The following is a 6,560-nucleotide window of genomic DNA, read 5'->3' as shown; positions in this document are numbered from 1 at the left end:
TTTAAATGAGTCCCATACCCTCAAAGCAGAGGAGACTGAACTATGATTGATTTATGTTTTCTAACTGTATTTACTGAAAAGGTCATGAATCCTGAATTAGTTACACATTTCTTGACATTGTTGTGCCAGGCTCTTAAGTAAGAATAAAGAGTGTATAATCAAATATATATATTTATCTAATATATCTATTACATTTTGGTGGGACCAATAGTGGCTGCTTGAATTAAGGTAAAGATTCAGCTTAGATTGTAACTCAGAACCATCCAACTTTTCCATTTGCCAATAATTTTCTCAAATACGTTTTTTAAAAATTAAGATTTTGGAATGACACGTTCCATGTTGTGTCCACTCCAAGAGGCAAATTTATTTTGGATAGTTTCAGCATAACCCCTTCAGCCATTTCTGAATTCCACATTTGCACTTGTCTCGAGGTATGTCCTGAGCAGAAATGTCGTTATGCATATATCAAGAATGTGATGTTATTAATATTTGGCTTGCTTGTGGATCTCAGGACGATGTAAACAACAAACCAAATTTCAAAGAATTTAGTTCATTTGTTTGGAAGATGAACATTGAAAGGGCTTGTTTGGTTTTCACAGTTCAAGTTTGTTCGGAAAGAACAATATGAAAGATTGCAAACAGTAACCACAAATTAAGGAAACTAGTAGATATGGAGTAATGGAGGAATATTAAAATCTATATTTGGAAGAAGCCTGTGTAAACTTAAAACTTTGGCCCATATTATGCCATCAATCTTTAAGCATTGCTCCCAGTTACTCCTACCTCTCCATAATAATTAAATGGGCAGTAAGAGAAAAAAAAATCACCAAAGGCTTCATTATGAGCCTGGCTGTGCAGAGAAGCAACGGGGCCTCGGAGTCCCCTTACTCCCCTGGCCTGATTACCACTATCAGCAGAGATAGCACAGGATGACAGCAGCTGTTGTCACACAGGTAGGTAGAAAGTAGACAGACAGGAATGGGAATGAGAAGACCTAGATCCTCCCACACACCTCAGCACATTGGCTAGCACCAGTGCAGAGGTCTGGTGCAGTTTACTTCTCCCCTAGAGCAAAGGGGAAGCAAGAATCAGATTTGACATTCAGAAGATGTCTGTAAAAAGCAACAAAGAGTCCTGTGGCACCTTATAGTCTAACAAATATATTGGAGCATAAGCTTTCATGGGTGAATACCCACTTCGTCAGCAGGGCCGGCTCTGGCTTTTTTGCCGCCCCAGGCAAAAAAGCCTCCGCCTCCCCCCCCCCCCCCGGGGGGGGGGGGCGGCCGGAGCCGGGGGGGGCGGCGAGCCCCGGCGGGGGCTCCGCTCTCCCGCTGGGGGGAGGGCGGCCGGAGCCCTGGGGCGAGGGTGGCGAGCCCCGGCGGGGGCTCCGCTCTCCCCCCGGCGGCCGGGGGCAGGGCGCCGGGGGGGGAGGGTGGCGAGCCCCGGCGGCCGGGGGGAGGGCGCCGGAGGGGAGGGAGGCCGGAGCCCTGGGAGGAGGGCGGCGAGCCCCGGCGGGGGCTCGGCTCTTCCCCCCCCCCGGCGGCCAGAGCGCCGGGGGCAGGGCGGCGAGCCCCGGCAGGGGCTCGGCTCTCCCCCCGGCGGCCAGAGCGCCAGGGGCAGGGCGGCGAGCCCCGGCTGGGGCTCGGCTCTCCCCCCGGTGGCCAGAGCGCAGGGCGGGGCTCGCCGCTCTCCCCCCGGCAGCCGGGGGGAGGGCGCGGGGGGAGGACGGCCAGAGCGCCGGGGGGAGGGCGGCGAGCCCGGCTGTGGCCCCGCTCTCCCCGGCGGCCCGAGCGCCGCGCCGCCCCCCTTCAGGTGCCGCCCCAAGCACCAGCTTGGTTGCCTGGTGCCTGGAGCCGGCCCTGTTCGTCAAACACATGTCTGGTTCCTGTCCTCTCATGAGTAGTTCTGCCCCTTACTCAGACTGGATTATAGTAAGTTTTTATACACAACAATTTCGCCCCTTAGAGGCCAATATCTCATGGTCAGCCAAGGATGGAAATAAAAAGTCTTGTCCCACAGAAAACTGGGAGAGAGGTTCCTGGCTTTTTAATGGGAATGAAGCTCCTGTTTGTAAACTGGAAGGGTCATGAGATGTTAAACCTATCAGTTGTCTCAATAGTTCCCATCTTGTGACTCAGGCCAGGGTAACATGGGGTGGGGGAGAAAATCTATGTTTGGGAAGAAGGGGAAAAGAAAGAAATATTTCTCTGACAAGGCTTTCCGTGTCTCCCCCCACCACAGTTGTCTGAAACAACTCAGAAATTTGGAATTTTAGAAATAATCCCAGTGGGGAAAGATTAGTGAGCAGCGTGCAGGTAAAAATCAAAGAGACATAAAAAAGACCATTTATTATATGAGTAAATTCATCAGCTCAACAAAGAAAAGTGCTAGAACTCTTCTAGGCACCTCCAAACTGACTGCATTGAAGACACCAGAGTTCTATAGAGGAATCTAGCCCCACCCTCAAATTAGCGCCAGTGGGCAGGGTTTCTATAAATGAGCTGTCCTGCATTTTGGCTACTTCTTCAATCAAACACACACCGATACTGATGCAGAGAAGCAGCCAAAATGAAAAAGGTATTTTTAAATGAAAAAAAGGATAGCAAATGCTGGGATAAGAGCATGTACTTTCTTCCCAGCCTACTTGCTCTAAAGGAAAATAAACAAAAATGTCCTGAAATTCTGTGGGACAGTAGCTATTTTAGCACTCCTTAGCAAAATGGCAACCTAGTTTCAAGCATTTAGCACCCAAACCGCTGCAATGTTTATGCAGGTAAACTGTCATTTAAGTCCAAATTTCCTAGAAGCTGAATGTCTTCAAAGGATGATATATGGTATAGTCTAGGCCTGAATTAATAGTCATAGGGCTTGTATTTATGTACTAGTATTATTTTCCATGTTGGGGCAGGATTCCCCTATCCTTTTATTTCCCTTAAATGGTTTGGGGAAAACAATACAAGATATGGCTGATAGTGATATCCTGTCTTCGGGAGCCCTTACAAGGGTTTTCTTCTGGGAGGGGGTAGCAAGACCCCAATCTGATTTTTTTTTTTTAACATTCTAGTAGTGTTCAGAACTACCAGTCAGGATCGGAGCCTTGTTGCGCTGGTTGCTGTACACACACACATACACCATACCAAACGCTCTCTGCCCCAGACAGCTTTCAGTCCAAGGCCCTGTTCCTGCAATGGGCTATAGGTAGGCCCCATGGACTCCCTGAGCTACAACCCGGTCCTTGATCTCCATTCAAGGTTTGTGGGGAAACTACAGTCCAGTCCTCTGTGAATAGTTCAGTTGATTTCAATTCTCCCTTAGCATTTCAGTGGCAGTTCTCATGAAGGTGGTACTTAACATGTGAGAGAATCTGACCCATACAGTTAAAATCATGTAGTTTTATACTTCCCTCTACAAGAAATTCATGCTTTCTGGGGTCTTCACATAACTTGCTCATCAACTTTAAAGGAGATGCTTTAGCAGATCCAGTTAAGAATCAAGGTAGGAATACTGCCAAGAGAGCAGAAATAGTTTGAAATGTAAACATAGGCTAGATTTAAATCCCAAATGGTTTCATATTTAAATTTTAAGAGTTTAGCTAGATGAAGCTTAGAGAATTTTCAAGTATTCCCTGTTAGCTTTAACCAAAGGAAAAATAAAACCCTAACATTTTATTCCCTTTTCAATCTTTCATAATAGTCACACTGAATCCCTCTCTCATGTTTGGTCTGCCAATTCCTTGGTTTTCAACATTTCAACACTATGGAGGAATCTTCTCTGCTCAGCCTGCCCTAATATGTGGAGGGTCAGACTCTGCTCTCAGTTGCACCAGTGTAAATCTGAAGTGATTTCATCAGTGTGTGGACAAAGCAGAATCTGGCCCAAAGCATAAAATATTGTATGATGTTAAAACCTTGTGAAGCAAACAGGGTGACAAAAAAGAGGAAGGCTGAAGATAGCACCAGAGAAAACAGTAGTTATGCCAATTCCTATCTTGAAAATCTGGGTTTCAGATGGCTTGGCACAACTGATTGTTTTCCTCAGTGAAATCCTCAATCACTTAAATGTTTTAGCAAAGTTCCTTCATTTCTAGTTTTGGGTCACAATTTGTTCTCTCCCCTGTTCCCAGGCAGGTGCAGTTACAGACCACACTTTACATAGGGCAAACTGTAAAGTTACAATCCAGCACATTGTGGGACTGAACTCAACCCATCAAAATAAGAGCTCTGAAGATAAATTTCTTATAGAGTATACTGCTTCTTATAATCTTACCTAATTGCTGTAAAAGAATTCAACATATGATTGAAACCTTTTTATGGGAAGGGAAAAGACCAAAAGCTAAACTAGAAGAGTTAGAAGCTCATAAAACAAAAGGTGGCTTAAGGCTTCTAAACACAGAAGAACTATTTTATATTGCAAATGGGTTTCAAAACTGGCTCTTTTTCTTGAATCTATCAAGTCTCAGTTCCTATTTGGATTCAGTTAGAAGCACTCCTGAAGAAATACACCTATCCAATCCAGTTCTGCCTAAATGAACCAAAGCTAATTTACTTAACCCAATGTTAAAGAACCCATTGCCTCTTGGCCTCCACTCCATGGCAAGAAAGATCAACTTTTCTCTATCTTTTTTATGGCAGCCTTTCAAGTATTTGAAGACAGCAATCACATCCCCCTTTAATCTCCTCTTTTCCAAACTACACATACCCAGTTCCTTCAGCCTTTGCTCATACGGCTTGCATTCCATCCCTTTTATCAGCTTTGTCACTCACCTCTGGATCCTTTCCAGTTTCACTATGTCCTTTCTATATATTGGTGACCAAAACTGGTCACAGTACTCCAGCTGAGGCCTAACCAGCGCTGAGTAGAGCTGTACTATCACCTCCTGTGATTTGCATGCTATGCCTCTGTTAATGCAACCTAAAGACACATTTTGTTGTCTATAGCCCAGTTCTCCAATTTATCAAGATCCATTGAATTTTAGCTCTATTCTCCAAAGTGCTTGCAACGCCCCCTAGTTTTGTGTCATATGCAAATCTCATCATTATGCTCTCTATTCCTACATCCAGGTCATTAATAAAGATGTTAAATAATACCAGACCCAGAACAGATCCATGTGGAACCCCACTTGGGACCTCCTTCCAATTTGACATCATTCCATTAATAGCTACTCTGTGTTTGCAGTGGTTTAACCAATTATGTATCCACTTAATGGTAGTTCTGCCAAGCCTGCATTTCTCCAGCTCACTTATCAGAATGTCACGTGGGACTGTATCAAAAGCCTTGCTAAAGTCCAGGTCTATTATGTCCACCACATTCCCCCTATCCACCATCTTAGTAAATCCATGCTGGCTTCTAGTGATTACCCCTTCATCTTCCAGGTATTTGCAAATTGAATGTTTTATACATTGCTCTAGTAACTTTCCAGTATTGATGTCAGGCTGACTGGTTTATAGTTCCCTAGCTACTCCCTTTTCCCCTTTTTTAAAGATGGGCACTATGTTAGCCCTTCTCCAGTTTTCCCGGGACCTCTCCTGTCATCCATGAGTTTGAAAGTATTATTGCTAGTGGCTCCAAGATGTCTTCATTATTTTTTTCAGCACCCTAGGGTGAATAGCATCAGGTTCTGCTGACTTGAATTCATTCAAATTAGTCAGAAGATCTCTGACGTGTTCTTTACTTATCCTGATCTGCATCCCTTTCCCTTTGACTATGGTAACTTTGCTACTCATCTGGTCACACGTTATTTTTTGTGAGAAGACTGAAGCAAAGTAGGCATTGAGCAGCTCTGCCTTCCTATCATCTTCCGTTACCAACTTACATTCTCCAGTGAGCAGCGGGCCCACAGCATTCCCGATCTTTCTTTTTTTGTCTGACATATTTGTAGAACCCCTTCTTGTTGTCTCTAACATTTCTTGCCAGCTGTAACTCATTCTTTCCCTTGACTTTCCTGATTTTGTCCCTACACGCTCATGCTATTCCCATGTATACTCCTTTGGTGACAAGCCCCTCCTTCCATTTCCTGTATGTATCCCTTTTGTTTTTTAGATAGCTAAAAAGCTCCTTGTGCAGCCACATTGGCCTCTTGTGGCTCTTATCTTTCCTCTGCATTGGAATAGCTTGTAATATTACATCTTTTGGGACCTGCCAGCCCCCCTTTTCTTCCTAATTTGTCTTTCTTGTCTACTATTTGAGTTGGTTGAGATCTGCTTTTCTGAAGTCCAGTGTCCGTGTTTTGCTCTTCCCATGTCCGCCTTTCCTTAGGATCTTGAATTTTATCAGCTCATGATCACTTCCTCTGAAGTTCCCAACCACCTTCATGTTTGCAACTAATTCATCCCTGAAAGTAGAAAATACAATAGAAAACAGTTTTTAAGTGCTTCCCATCAGACTTAAATGTTATAATTTGAAAAGTTAGCTGATACCTTTCCTGACTCTTTAGGTTTTACCTTTGCAACCTTCATCCCTGATCCTACACAGAGATGCATGCAGAAATACCTCAGCACCTCCTTGTATCCCTATTAGTTAATGGAACTTTGTGCGAATGCAGGGGATGCATTGTATACATC

The sequence above is a fragment of the Emys orbicularis genome, chromosome 5, assembly GCF_028017835.1.
Source record: "Emys orbicularis isolate rEmyOrb1 chromosome 5, rEmyOrb1.hap1, whole genome shotgun sequence".
Taxonomy (NCBI): domain Eukaryota; kingdom Metazoa; phylum Chordata; order Testudines; family Emydidae; genus Emys; species Emys orbicularis.
This window is presented reverse-complemented; position numbering follows the sequence as displayed.